Raw genomic sequence first — 16009 nt, 5'->3', positions numbered from 1 at the left:
TTGCCCTAGTTCTGTAGTTTCAAATTGAAGTTGCAGAGACTCCCATATGGGAAAAGCACTTGTACATATCTCTCTGATGGCATTCGTTTCATGATGTTTGATTCCATTTTGATGGGTATGTTGCTAGCATGATTCCTGCTGTCACTATGATTTGTGTTTATTATAGCTGTTTCCTTTTTAATAAAGGATGCTGTTGCATATAAACACTGACAGGAAGCTGTCTTTTCAGAAATTACATTCTGTATGCTGCACTAGTCATTGCAACGTTGTAAAGTATTTTGCTACCAACAGAGCAGGATTATATTTTTTTAATGGATCGATTAGTGTGTTTTGTTGTTATAAGAAAGGACCTAGTGTTATTTTTATTTTGTATTTGTTTTTAAATAGTGTACACTTTTAAGGAGAAATAGCAAAGTAGGCAATACTGTGTGGCTGAACATACTTCGATAGAAGAACAACTCAAAGACCAGGGAAAATGAGCATGCAGTAAGGGAGAGCACGTCAGATTGACCACAATGCAGGAGTCCCAGGAGGAGAACATCCAAAGTCAATAAGCATCATTTCTCCTAAGCTGAACTGAGGCAGTATGTAATGCCATAGTCAAGACTCGGAGCTGAGAGATCCCAGGCTGAGAAAATAGTCAAAGAACGGGAGGCAAGGAGGCAGGGAGCTGTCACTAGGGCAGGTCAGCCAGTTGTGCTGGGTAGTGTTTTTTTCACCTGGAGATGCTTTTAACAACCTCATGCCCAGTGGCATTTTTAAATTGATGTCTGGCCCCAGAAAGGTCTGTCTGTAAAATAAATTGAACAAGGTTGAATAGAACGTATATAAAAAAGAAGTTTCAAGAAACCTGGTGTAATTAATTTACAGTGTGCTAGTCCATTGAAAGCATCTCTAATCAGGTACAGACTGGCTCCTCCTGTGCTTCCGTCTCCTTCTCTCTCTTTCCCTCTCTCTTTCTTTCTCAGGTTAGAAAAAATTCTCGACTTAGTTAGCCAAGGATGCACCACACTATAGGAAGTGAGGGCAGAAGTACAGACAGCAGAATTCAGCATAGCTCTTTTGGTTCCAAGTTGCATGAGGGGATGGCGCCATTGGCGGTGGGGGGAGGTAGTGGTCGGGAATGATAGGCTTACTTGTCCCCTTACTGTCAGCTGTCGCCAGATCGGAAAAGTTCAACTTATGCTGTACCACTGCTCTTTTTCATACACACTTATCATCACCATTCGTATAGTATTTCTAGAATGTCTACATTCTCATTTAAAGGAATGTGTGTGAACACTGGGCTTTCCTCATCCCTGAACCAAATTCAGAATTACCAAGGCTGTGGGCTCCATCTGAAGGGAGGAAAAAAAGAGTCAAGGCCAGGTATCCTGAAACAGTATCTTTCTCCACTTCCTGCCATCAGTTTACTACTCCCGCCCCCACTCCACATGTGCATACACTCTCTAACATCCTTTCATCTGGAGGGTTAGGATACTGCCTCATTTTTTGGAGAACCTTAGTCAAAAATCTGTTTCCCCAATGGTACTTTTGTGTTTATCAACATAGCTTCCTGGAAGCACTTCTGATACATCAACGCTTGCTTTGGAACTTTATCCTCTACCACAATGAGATTGACTTTCAGCTATGTACCTCAAGTAGGAATGAGGATAAGAAAGACTTTCCCTACCAAAGGCACAGTTAACAAAGGCTGAGAAGTGGGAAAATCTAACAGTTAAGTAACAGTGGACTGTTATATTTAATTGGATGATTGGATAGGTAATGAATTGTGCATGAGATGTAGTACGAAATAAGGTTGGAAACGTCCATTAAGGCTGGCCCCCTCAGAGTCTTGAATGCCTAAGGAAGAAGCTTTTATTAAATGTGTAAGTCAGATTTTTGAGTAGAGCCTACTGTGAGGAGGCAGACATGAAGAAAAGGCCAGTACTGAATCATCAAAATGATCTTGCCAGTTACAGACTCCTTGCATTGGGAAGCTAGAAGTTTACTCCTATAAGATAGAAATCTAAGTGAAGTAAGCCAGACAGAGAAAGACAAATATCATGTGCTATCACTTATATGTGGAATCTAAAAAATAAAATAAATGATTCAAAGGAACTTATATACAAAACAGAAATAGACCCACAGACATAGAAAACAAACTCATGGTTACCAAAGGGGAAAGGGGCAAGGGATAAACTAGCAGTTTGAGATTAACAGATACAAACTACTATATATAAAATAGATAACCAACAAGGACCTACTGTATAGCACAGAGAACTATATACAATATTTTGTAATAGCCTATAATGGGAAAGAATCTGAAAAAGAATATGTATATACGTATGTATAACTGAATCACTTTGCTGTACACCTGAAACTAACACAACATTGTTAATCAACTATACTTCAATTAAAAAAAAAAAAAGAAATAGTCATAGCTGACTATAGAGAGAAAAGAAAGTGAAAAGAACATTTGTGCAAAAGCTAGTAGTATTTGCCTGCCTTTCAGGTTTAATCCTTCTGTCTTATTTGGCAAACCGTCTTTGACCCTAGTCAGAAACAGCCTTGCCCTTTGTCAGGAAGGAAATCCTTTTGGTGAAAGAATGATAGTAATCTTTTATGAGAATTGAATGATCAGTTGATTGGAAGAAGACTATAATTAAATGTGATTTATAAGCAATCGATTTTGCCTGAAAAGATTATGAAGCCATGTAAAGATTTTCTTTTCTTAATATTTACTAAGCTTTTATAGATTTAAGATTCGGTCTGAAAAGAGAATAGAAAAAGCATTAACTGTATACATTTTATTAGCACATAGGGCTATTAGCTGTAAGAAAGTATTACCAAAGACTAGATTGGCATGACTAAATCTCACTTAGAGATTGGCTGTTTCTACCTAGTAATTTTATACCTGCCATTCAGCGACCTGCACTAGGGTAGTATTGGTGAACCAAGTGGCTTAAAAGGCAGATCATATAGATTCTCCAAACTTAGCCTTATGAGTCTCAGAGATAATATTATCATTTACTTTTCAATAAGTTTTTGATATTAAAAGGAATCATTTTCAAACAGTGTCACTACTGTCTAAACACTAGTTAGTTAGACATGCATATTAGCAATGATAAAAAGAATAAAAATAAATTAAAAAAAAGAAAGACTGAGGCAAGGTTGAAAAGAAATAGAATGACCTATGCCTAAATCACGTACCTTCCTAATTAAATGAAACAGGATTTCATTACTGCTTAACTGACTCTGATCTTACAGACGGACCTTGACTCACTTCCGGGTCAGAAGTCTTCTCACACTATGTTTATTAAGGCCCTTCATATCTGAAGTGGCAGGGCTGCTCTAATCCTCAGACCCTGCCCCTTTGCTTTGCTTGCTATCCTCCACTTTGCCCTAACTTCTGTACCACCTACAGGTTTTATGTGTTAAAAAGCCTCTGCTAGCAGATTTTGATTCAACATTTTATCAGTGGCTTGCTCAATTTTACTTTTTTTAGCCCCAGTTTTCACTGATGCATTCTCAAGACTAAAATAATAATGAAGTGCCTGCCAAAGGTAATGTTTTCTAATGCCACATGGGCTTTAGCAATAAGGTAACTTTGTCATAGAAGAACCTGAAGGAATTGTAGTCACACTTTTTAAATGGTTTGTTTTACTAGTGTTGCTATAGAACATGCCTTATAAATAACATTTCGAGAACAATATTTCTGTGAATCTCATTATAGCTGCCAGAATGTTTCCCGGCAACTTTTCTTATGTCTCCCAAGAATGCTATGTATAGATCCTGGTCAGTTTTCAACCATTTTCATAGATGACAGCTTTAAATATCAATTATACAAGACTGTGGATAAGCTGTCTAAGATTTCATGTCCTCTTCTAAAGGATCGCTTTGAGTCCTTGAGAGATAGAGCCATTTGAGTGAAGAAAAGCAGGAAAGTTTTAGGGCCCAAGGCATGGTGAATTCACAAACCTATTTCTTCCCTTCCAGTTCTCAACTTGATGTAATAACCAAAGTTGCTGGACAAGCTATCGTGACCTTCCTGGAGTGAAAAAGGGAAAGGAAAGGAAAAGAAAAGAAAAAGCTAGACCGGTATTCTCTTCCTAAAGAATGCCAGAGAGAACTTCAGAGAAATCCTCCCTATACTGCTTTACCTGGTCCCCTCCTAGAATAACACAGTGATTCATGAGTCAAATGAGATTTCCTTACTCTGAATTTGCAAAGGGACAAAATTGCCTGCAAAGAATCAGTATGAATGGGTTTTGAAGAATAGAATAGAATAAAAGGTAAATTGACTGATGAGCTTAATTTTTAAGACCCATTCATTCATTCATTCAGCAAAAAGTTATTGAGTGCCTGCTAAATCTCTGTCTTTCTAGAACTGATATACTAGTAAGGAGAAACAAACAATTTTTTTTTTTTTTTTAAATTACAGAGTATGTCAGAAGGTGATAAGTGCCGTAGGAAAAAGAAAGCAAGAAAGGAGTTGAGGGTATGTTGGTATTTGAGATAGGGTAGCCAAGGAAAGCTTCCTTGATGTGGTGAGTTCAAAATAAGGATCTAAATGAAGTAAGTCATGCAGACATATGGAGAAAGAGCATTCCAGGCATGAGGCAAGAGCAAGTGCAAGTGCAAAGTCCCTAAGGCAAAAGTATACTGGGAAATCCTGGTGTGATCCAGGAAAAGTAGTGAGTTCAGTGTGCCTGGAGCAAACTAAATGAGGGGAAAGAGGAATAGAAGATAAGGTCAGATAAGTCCTGAGGAGGGGAGGGAGTTGTACACCCAAGTGAGGTAGGGCCTCATGTGTCATTAATAAGGACTTGAGCTTTTATTGAAAGAAAGATGAGAAGCCATTGAAAGGTTTTGAACAGAAAAAAAGACGCGCTGCCACTTAGATATTGATAAAAATCACTCTGACTACTGTGTTAAGAACAGACTGATCGGGCTTCCCAGGTGGCGCAGTGGTTGAGAGTCCGCCTGCTGATGCAGGGTACACGGGTTCGTGCCCCGGTCCGGGAGGATCCCACATGCCGCGGAGCAGCTGGGCCCGTGAGCCATGACCGCTGAGCCTGCGCTTCTGGAGCCTGTGCTCTGCAGCAGGAGAGGCCACAGCAGTGAGAGGCCCGCGTACCACAAAAAAAATAAAAATAAAAAAATAAATAAGTAAAATAAAAGAACAGACTGATCAGTGTGGCAGGTTGGAAGTAGGGAGACAAGATAGGAAGTTATTGCAGTAATCTAGGCTGGAGATAATGGTGGCTTTGACCAGGGTAGTGTTAGTAGAGGTCGTGAAAAGTGGTCAAATACCTTGATATATCAGTCTGAACCATATGAAATTGCCAATATGTAACCATTTTTGATCAATGAAATCTATGACTTCTAATATAGTTCTTTCTAATCTTGAAGGTAGTATGGAAAGAATTTTACTAGAATGACAGAATGAACATATGAGATAGGAGAGGAGTCAAGGAAAAATGCCAAGGCTTTTGACCTAAGTAATTGGTAAGAATAGAGTTGCCATTAATTGAGATGATGGGGAGCCCAAGGCTGTTAGTTTGATACCTGCTGGAGCTAGTTAGCTTTCTGTTCCCAGACACTGAATTAGTTTAATTTCCACCAAATATTTTGTTGCTGTATACCAGTGGTCACAACTGGACACTAGATAATAAGGTGCATGATTTGTTGTAGATCTGTGCCCACTGATGGCAAAAGTAATCAAGATTTCCTGTTATACTGATTGATATTGGATCAGCATGGTCATCTTCATGTTAGAAGGATATAACGTTACTTGTATCTTTTATATAATGTGGTTGAAAATATGTGATTTCAATATTTGCTTACACTCATACCACCTCTTTCAACTTTCATTGTCGCAGCTCATTTTCTTCCTGTTTTATTATATTCTTTCACGACCTCCTGTCACTCTAAATCAGTTAAGATTCAGCTAGGCTAAGTGTATGTTGGTACATACAATTTAGAAAGATTGTCTTTATGTTCTGTGATCAAGTATGGAAAATAGGACTTTGGAGTCAGGCTAGAGTAAGGTTTTACCATTTTCTAAGTCTGCTCTCAGGAAGCAATGAAGGTAGATTCACACAAGCCCAAGCTGAACAAACTTTGCATCCTGACTTGAATGGCCTTGCCAGCAATACTGTATACATCCATAAAAGTGAAAGTAAAATATTTGACCATGTATTTTCTTTAGGTACATTAAAGATATGAGGCAAGTTCATCACAGCAAAATATAACTTTGTGGAAAATGTGTACTGCCGAGTTGCATTTAAGTCAGAAATTAGCAAACATTGATAGCTATTTGTCAAGAATGCTGATAATATACTTTTTAAAGGGGTCCCAGTATTTGTCTAGGACGAGTTAAAGGTAAGGGTCTATCAGGTGGCCTGATGTTATCTTTTTGCCCGACTAGCAGTCTCTGTGATACATATCTTTGTCTATTATGGGGGCTGATTTCTTCTTCTGCATTTGAATTTATAAGGGAAAAAATAGAATTGGACTGAAAAAGTGTTAGAGAATTTAGAGGAATACTTGTATGCATCATTCAGTGTGTCCAAATTTAGAAACCATAAAAGCTGTTTGTTCAAGCTACTATTTTCAAGATAACATGTTGTGTATTAACATAAGTGGTGCCCCAAGTCGTTGGAAGGCAGGCTTGGTTTTGTCACTGGGAAATGTTTCAGTTGAAGAATCCTTAGCAGCAAATTAGTCCACATTTTTAACATTTTCCTCCCTTAGAAAAGGATGATGAGAAGCAATATTCTACCCTTATTATGGAAACCTACCTTTAATATATGGCTGTTGACTAGCTTTATTTATCATTCTCCTTCTTTTTATTAAACTCTTATCCTTCTTTCCTCTGCCCTTCAAGACCCAGTAAGGGAGATAAAACAAGAACACAAATAAAACAAGAAACATGACATGATGTGGTTGTAACAGATACTTTTATATGTTAAATCCTGTTTTTACTGGAAATTAGCATGTGAGTAGATGTGAATTATGCGTCACATATATGTATGTGATTTCATGATTCAATGCAATTGTTTCTCAAAGTGTGTGCCAAGGTGTCCTAGGGATTTCCCTCAAGATGCATCGGAGACTGTTGGTGAGATGGGAACCTTACCGCCCTCCACCCCCATCCCCGTACACACACGCTCACACAGAACAGCTCCATTTTTATCTCTTTCATCTTTTTGTATAAGTAAGGCTTTGTGAAATGAAAGCATTCTTTTGATTGAAACAATTATTTTTAAGCCACAACTTTAGTAGAAAGAACATGATATTTGGTTTGATATAAGAGAATTCTAGGTTAAAATTTCATTTCTGCCCTTAGATGATGCTTACGTCATCCATCACCATAAGCCCTCTACAGAAGTCTCTCAATTTTCAAGATCAAATGAGTGACTTGTAGACAGCGCCTGTTGCAGTGGCTGACCAAACATTCCTATTGAATTAGAAGAATGTGGATTCTATTCAACTATTTTGATATCATGGGTCTTATTTTAAAAACTTGGAAAAAGCAGCTTCACATATTTCTTATGCCGATGGTTGTTGGTTTCATGTCTATTCTAAGTTTCTTCATGTGGTTTTGCCTAAATAACCATAGTTGGCATCCATTTAACTATCTACTTATATTTGTTTCTGATCCCCACAGAACAGATAAGCATTTCGATTACATTTGATTCTGTTGTGTTTATCTATTGTCTTTCTAATTGTGTAGCATTTGGAGCTCTGGAGCAGAGAATCGCCAAATTTTAGCCTCACTATGATGAGATATGAGACCCCTTAGCCCTTGGGGTAGCCCATGCCCTGGAGCCTGTTACCTCAGTACATGAGCAGCCTCATCCATTTCCCCCGGAGTGCCAGGCAAATATTATCATTTCTTAAATATACCACAATATATAAATTGTATATAGATGCATAGAGAAGCATAGATGGTCCCTCTCCTGTTTCCTTTCCTCTTTTTCCCTTTCCCCTCTGTTCCTTCTTTTCTCACTTTCTTGCCTTCAAACCCCCTGATTTATAAAGACCAAAAAAACAAGGAGACTAGGGGTAGGGAGCATAGGCAATTTGATGAAGGCAAGAGAGTCCAATTCTTTTTTTCTGGACCTCAAGCCCTATTTAGATAAACTTTATTTACACATTAAGAGAAAAAATATGTTTTGACAAGTTGACTAGTTTCCCTCTGGGTTTCTATTTGCCTCAAGCAGAATCTGCAACAGTTGTGTGTACGTGGGGCAAATGTGTTCACGTATTGGGGTCCATGCCAAATGAAAAAGTTAGATGTGCACTAGCTTCCATAATGGAAACAGCACGAATTGAAACAGAAAGGTAATAGAAACCAGCGCAGGGTGTCTAGGCAAGATGAGAAAGCAAATTGCCTTGAATATGAATTGCATGATGACTCTTGTGATGTTCCTATTATTTTTTGAAAATTCAGGATGGCTTTATGTTGAGCTTGAACCAGAAGGATTGCGTGTCCATTCTGGGTGTGATCTGTAAGAAATGAACTAAAACAGGTGAACACTGAAAATGTTAAAATGTCATCATTTGTTTTACAGCCCAACCACCAGTTTTCTGATTGCAAAGTGAGTTCTTCAGTCGTGTCCATTGTTTGGCAGTAGTTCTTATGATTAACTTCTTTAAACTCAAATAACATATTAAGAATGCTTTAAAATAAGAGGTTCAAGGGCATTTTTTTTAATGCCTCACCTTCACTTGCCTAGGGAACGCAAGGCAAGATTCAGACTTGAATATCATTTTCCTCTCTTAGGGATGATTGTTCATTTTTTAGTTGTTTATAAACAGACGTTGCTCTTGTACTTCCTATTACCTGATGATAATTCAAGTTAAATCAGCCAGATGTTAAAACACGTACATCGATTTGATGGGAGAAATATTGGTATTAACACCAAACCACGTTGGACCTTTGTAAACATATATTTTTGCCTAATAATACCAGAGGGAAATTAGTAGAACTGGGGAACATTACACTTTGCATTTGCAAAAGAATGAGATTCTGGTACTACTGTTCATATGCATAAATGTGACTGAAGGCAATGGTAATTACCTGCACCCCTTTCCACTTTAAGAACCAGTGTATCCTGACCTTGTCAGTGATTGTAATCATTCCACTGTAACTGATTACAGTTTTTAACATGTCACATCATCGCCAATGTCTTAAACATCACCCATCATTGGAGAAAGGATAGTGGTAAAACTACGGAAACATTCAACTCAGATAAGCCTTCTCAGTTGTGCTATTAAGAGTCAGAAATATAGAATGCTTTCTCATAAGGACTCAAACACAAAAGGATCTTCAAGAAGCAACAGTAGCTGTGGGCTTCCGTGGTGGCACAGTGGTTTAGAATCCGCCTGCCAATGCAGGGGATGCAGGTTCGAGCCCTGGTCCGGGAAGATCCCACATGCCACAGAGCAACTAAGCCTGTGCGCCACAACTACTGAGCCTGCACTCTAGAGCCCGTGAGCCACAATTACTGAGCCCACACGCCTAGAGCCCGTGCCCCCGCTCACCGAAACTAGAGAAAGTCTGAGTGCAGCAACAAATACCCAATGCAGCCAAAAATAAATAAATAAATTTTAAAAAAAGAAAAGAAAACTAATAGACACTCCAGGAAAAGGACAGGAAAAGCAATTATTAAAAAAAAAAAACAACAACAGTAGCTGTAATTTTTTCCCTTCAGAGGAAAAGATCAGATTAAAAACCTTGCCTTTTGATACACTCCTCAAAGCACTCTTTTTTTTTTCATAATTCTTTCAATCTAGAATGTTGAGCATGACTGTTTTCCATTCATAATCTTGAGAATTTTCTAAAATTGATGAGTAAACAGGTTTTACAGTAAGAAAAAAAAAAAGTTGTACAGAACTCGATAAGGAATTTGCTTGTCTCTCCAGTTATCCTGGATGTTTCCTATCCCACTTCTTCAATAAATGTTTTAATCTCTGTTCCTTGCCCCCTCCATGGCAATGTAGAGATTTTAGGGTGTATTCACACAAAACGCAGTAATAAATCAAGGTTGGTAAAACATCATTTTTCCTACTCTAATTGGAAAGATTTAGCTCTTTTATAGGTCATCAGAACCTTCAAGTATCTCTAACATAAAATTTTCATAAAATAGTTTCAAAAAAGAATTAGTGCCTAGTATAGCACTCGGGACTTAGTAGGCATTCAAGACATCATCATTGTTCCTGACGATACACATTTAAATATATTCTTTAAAAATTATTGTTTCTGCTAAGCAATGCATTACTTTCTAACAACAACAACAAAGCCTATTTATTTGTTTTTGTGGAATATTCAGACCATAAATATTTAAACAGCCTAAGGGACCATATGTTTGAGTGTTACTCTTGGTGCTAAAACTGGGGAAGTCCCAGGAAAACTGGAACAAATTGGCCACCCTCAAAATTATTTCTCAAGTTGAGGTTACATTGTATGTGTATGTAGGTCAATCTGAGCTTTTGGATAATTTTTTACCTTAAAACCTGAGAGTCCAACAAAGGATCCTCCCTTTTACTTGAAATATATAATATTATATTCATCATAGAAAGAGTAAAAAGAAGAGTATAAAAAGTATTTTCATTAAAGGCTAGATCTTTAATTTCAAGTGGTATTAGTAGAGATTTTATTACTAATTCATTTAATATTTATGAGTCCACTATGATTTTCAGTTATCCTTTATGACATCATTTATAAGATGACTGAATAGGAGCACATTTTCTAAGCTGAATACTATTTAGAATAGTATTAAGCAATTCTTCAATAGCTGGAGATTGGAAGAGAGAGGGCTAGGTAGAGAATTAACCTCTGAATCATGTTATATACTAGGAAATTAGGGTTACATTTGCAGTGGTGTGGAAACAAATTTAAGGATAAAGCGTCTAGTGGAACTTCATAGCCTGTCTCATATATGTCAGAGATCAAAGTATGTCATGTGAAAGATAGCATTACTGTGTAGTTAAAATCTGAAATAATGCACATAGCATATGATATCTAGACATTATCACAGCCCTGAGCATGCAACAAAATGTGTTTAACTGTCATTAGTATACTGTTTCTTCTCCTAAGTTTTGTTTCCTTTTAGAATATTGTCATTGCATAATAAGTAATACAACTTAAATGAACTTATATATAATTATAGTCCTATTCACATACACTGATATATACGTGTGTTTTAAATGGGCACTTGCCAGATCTTTAAAGTTGCCTTCAAATCTTGGTTGAAAATCAGATTGGAAATTGTTTTGATTTTATGCATGTTCAAACAAATGACATGCTAATTTATACCTTTAGAAAGATATTTGCATGTGGTATACTTTAGAAAGACACAATTTTATTAAAGTATTTGGATTAACAAATGGTAGTGCCAAATGCAAAAACCCACAGCAGTAGAGTTGAGCATTTAACCACAAGTGAATTTTAATGTATGCATCAAATATATGTCCCACTGTATTTAATGAAAATACATTGTTTGTATTTCTCACTTTGGAGGCCCCTTTGAAGATAGTAAAAGTGTACTTTCAAGACAGAGAATAGTCTACATAGTTTGTGGATTGGAGCCAGTGTTCCCCTGAGTTTACTCTTATTAGTTTTAATGCAATTAAAAATGTATTTAGAAGCCTAATAATATTATTCATGGCACATTTCTGTAAGTTTAAGCATATGATTCTTTGGGGAAAGCAAAAAAGAAATAAAATGTATTTTATGAGTTAGAGGAGAAGCTGCACATAGGTTATAGAAGGGGCAATGTCAAAAGGAAAGGAAATGAGCACAGGGAAAGGCCATATTTTTAATTACTTCCAAAGGGTGCTGGTATATGTTTTATAACTGTTCATCTCTGTTTTTATGAAGTGCTAACTCCTTGAAGCACAAAATTACATGTGTGTGCCTGAAGGCATATGGAAAGAAAACACATCAGAAACTATTGCTGACTCTTAGCCACTGGTTTAATATGTACAGTTTTGGAGAGGTTTGGGAGTCCAGCTGAATCTACTGATTTTGATTAGTTTTTCAAGAAGAAGAAAAAGAAAACACATTTTCAATTGAAAACCTATCCCTCAAAATTTGTTAGAGATGGCGCTTTGAGATTTTCTTCCTGACTAAAAAATAGGTTGTTAATAGCAAAAGGTCATTTACAACTCTAGGATTTGCTGTAAACTATGATATACCTTTGCAAATAGAAATCTTTTAACATTTACTCTTAATTTTTTTCCCATTCCTTAAAAAGCAAGCATAGGAAAAAAAAAAAAAAAATACTGACCTGGCCAAGTGAAGCTAAAGCATATTTATTGGAGCAAAGGGTTTGGTGGTGCTGATGGTGTGCTCAGAACTGATGTGGTATTGCAGAGCAGGGCTTGGAAGTAAAAAAAAAATCAAATAACTTATTGGACCTAAAATTCGTGTATTCAATATCTCAGTGCTATAATTTGACTCTACTGATAGATAACCAACTTTAAGGGAAACAATTACTCTTTGGTGCCTAAAGATGATTCTGCATTTAATAAAACATATTTCAAGAAAACGAGTGTTTTGCTGGTAATTCAAAGACTTCCATGATATTCCCACTTGGGAAGCCGCTTTCTCTAATGGTTCTGGCAAATCTTCAGCAGGGGTTGGTGAGGGCTTATGAAAAGGCGTGCATTGTTTACCACTATATAGAAAGCTGTAATCAAAGAGCAAATAAATACCTCATGTTCTAAAAGTCAGATATACCATTTAATATTTTCAGGTGGCAACTGTACTGTCATTTCATGTAAAATGCCTTTCATTAACTATAAAAAACTGTACCTGCCTGCCAGGCTTTGAACGTCCTTCTTTTAACTATGAAAGTAAACAGTAGAGAAATCACATACTTCTAGTGCTTTTTAGAATAGATTTGCAAAAAGAGAGAAAAAAAGGAAAAACTCCTTTATAGTTTACTAGCATTAAATAACATCTTAGAAGAGAATGTCATAGTGATAGGAAAGCATGATAAGATCAGTAAAATGACAAAACAGTCAACCCCACATTCACAGTGGATATAATCAACTAGTCAAACAATATTTTAAAATCTGTCTCTTACAATTTTTTTTTTGCTTTTCATCTCTTGTATTTTTTAATGATGGCATCTCCATTTTTGTTCCTGTTTTTCTGTCTAACCTAACAGACATATTTTGATAGTCTATATTCAAACACGAAGGTTTGAGAGATCAAGAGGAACCTACAAATAGTGCAGTATAAAAGGCCTGTGCAGCTTAAGACTTAAGAATGTATTGATGTCCAGAGGAAAACACCACTGATCAGCTCTTTCAATGCTCTCTTCAGGCAGTGATGACTTAAACCATCTATACCAAGAATGCTAGAAAGCTATAGAAGCAAATTGTTTTTCTTAAACATATATCACTTATCTTAGAGTTTAAAGACAGTGACTCTAGTGACGATTGCTGTTTGTGTACATGGCTATAGAAGAGATAGGTGAACAAGCTACAGCATCCACTTCACGCATGTGAGTGGTGAGCTGGCTCTTCTGTGGTTGACAGTGTGTCTTTTTAGTACAGAGTCTGCATCTGCAGCCCTGCTTCTTAGAGACATAATGTATTTGATAGCCTTACTCAAGGAGAGAAACTACATATAGACATCTTCAGAAATATAGGACCATCTGGTTAGAATTACTTATAGTGGACACATTGAGTATTAGTCGTTCATCGTTGATACCGTGAGCAGGAAGGACGTTATATTGGAATGCACAGCAGCAGTCCAGTCTGGGCAGTCACGTAGATGTCTTAGGCAAAAGTAAGTTTTCTTCCTCATGTTACTTTAGGTATTTGAGGCACGGTGCCTCGTTTTCAATTCTTGCTAAATATTTCTTAATGCATACTTCTAAGGAGCCTCATTTTAACAGGATCTTCTTTATTTGATCTACATCATTTGCAGCATTGTTTCTGTTCTTTAATTTAGTGAAGGGAAAGTTAATGATTGTACTCTTTGGAGTTGAAAGTCTGTGAATTTAAATTTACATTATATAGAAGTCTAATAAATAAAAGATTCTTTTTTTAAAGATGGTCAAATACAAACTGAAAGCAACTACCATCTGTAGAAAATTTTTCATAAAAATCAGTCTGCAGGAACAAAAGCGTATCATTGTATATACCAACCTTTCTTTATGCATTATCCAATAAGTTGACATTTTAAAAGATTCACAGTGGGTAGCATATGGAATACTCCATAAACACTGACTAGATTTAATAATGTTTGTATCACTGTTTGGGAACATGTACAAGGAATGCGACAGCCATATATTATTAACATCAAAATAACTCAGAAGAAAAGCTCCTAATTAAAGCAGGACTGATCTAGAAACTTAGCAAAATTGCAGCCAGAAATAACCACCTACCCACCTGTCTGAGACTTGGGACTTTCTTTTATGCATACAAAACAGACTTGCTTCCTAGGGCTGTGAGATGGCTGCTATGAAAATTATAATGGGCTGTGACAATACCATTTTCAGCTTGTCCAGAATGGTACAAAACCTAGTCTCAGAAGGACACATTGCTGCTTGAGTTAAGGTTTCAGCCAAGTGGCATCAAAGGAAAGCAAGATGGGGTCCACAGTTGTGCTGAGCTGCACTCAATGACTCTCCGTGATTGATTAATATCCTCCTGCTTGGCAAATGTGCATATATTAAGCTCAGCATCACAATAGCAAAGACTCACTCACGGCCTGCTGTGGTAATTGATGCCCACCTGTCCTGGGGGAGCAATGTATGTAGCGCTTTTGTGTTTTCATAGAAGGGGTCTCTGTGCTATTTTCACTGGGTCATTTCTAGAAGAGGGAAACAGTAACAAAGTAAACAGGAGGAGGTTGTTTAATTAGACAGTTTGAAATCTTGTTGAGAAAGAATCCCCACCACTTACAGACGGAACAGTTATAGTATAATTTCTATGCTTGCATTCTGAAATATAAGAATGTTCACCAGGTTTTATTTTTATGGACAAGTATCTGCAGGCTTAGGAAATTTCTTTGTTATGCATTTAACCCTTTTTCAAAGTTGACATTTCCCTAATACTTACATTGCCTTTTAATTTTTTTTTTAAGTCTTTATTGAATTTGTTACAATATTGCTTCTGTTTTATGTTTTGTTTTTTTGGCCCCGAGGCATGTGGGATCTCAGCTCCCTGACCAGGGATCGAACCCACATGCCCTGCATTGGAAGGCAAAGTCTTAACCACTGGACTGCCAGGGAAGTCCCTTCATTGCCTTTTTAAATAGCATTTTTCATACCCTTCCCTATAATCCATTTAATTAATTCCTTCTTAATTAATTGCTCCTCCAGAAGCAATCACTTTTCTTCCCTGTTGTTGTTAGCTTGGGGCATGTGTTTTTTTGTTTTGTAATATCAAAACATATAGGTATATAGTATTGGGGCGTCTCGTTTCATCATATAATTATTTTGGTATAAAATATATATTATTAGCTTCTTAAGTATTAGGTTATCTTATTGTTTTTTCCTAGATCTAGAATCTGTCATTGCTCTTGTTTAGCTTATATGCACCTAAGTTTCAATCCAGTTTTAACAAAATGCCATTTTTATTAGCTGAAAGTTCTAAATCAGTAGTGAATGTGTAAATATTTTCTTTCTTTTCTACATGTTCTTTTTAGATATTTATCCTCATTTTCTACTTTTATTTTGACTGGGAAAAAAGTAATTTATAAGCTAAATAATATTAAAATATATAAATATTCTATTAATTTGATTCGTAAAATGAGCTCAAGGCGCTTCTCGTATATGTTAGACCAGGGATCCCCAACTCCCGGGCCACGGATTGGTACTAGTCCACGGCCTGTCAGGAACTGAGCTACACAGTAGGAGGTGAGCAGTGGGACCAGCAAGCAAAGCTTCATCTGCCACTCCCCATTGATCCCCAATCCCCGTCGCTCACATTACTGCCTGCACCATCACCCCTTCCCCACCCCCGCCCCATCTATGGAAAAATTGTCTTCCACAAAACC

At 36.9% G+C, this 16009-nt stretch overlaps 1 protein-coding gene across 5 annotated transcripts in view; it reads left to right on the top strand.

Moving 5' to 3' along the window:
* Nucleotides 1–16009, top strand: part of DIAPH2 (diaphanous related formin 2) — an 891422-nt gene that overhangs the window by 616551 nt on the left and 258862 nt on the right. The window lies entirely within an intron of this gene.

Source organism: Pseudorca crassidens, chromosome X (assembly GCF_039906515.1).
Source record: "Pseudorca crassidens isolate mPseCra1 chromosome X, mPseCra1.hap1, whole genome shotgun sequence".
NCBI classification, from domain to species: Eukaryota; Metazoa; Chordata; class Mammalia; order Artiodactyla; family Delphinidae; genus Pseudorca; species Pseudorca crassidens.
This window is presented reverse-complemented; position numbering and strand designations above follow the sequence as displayed.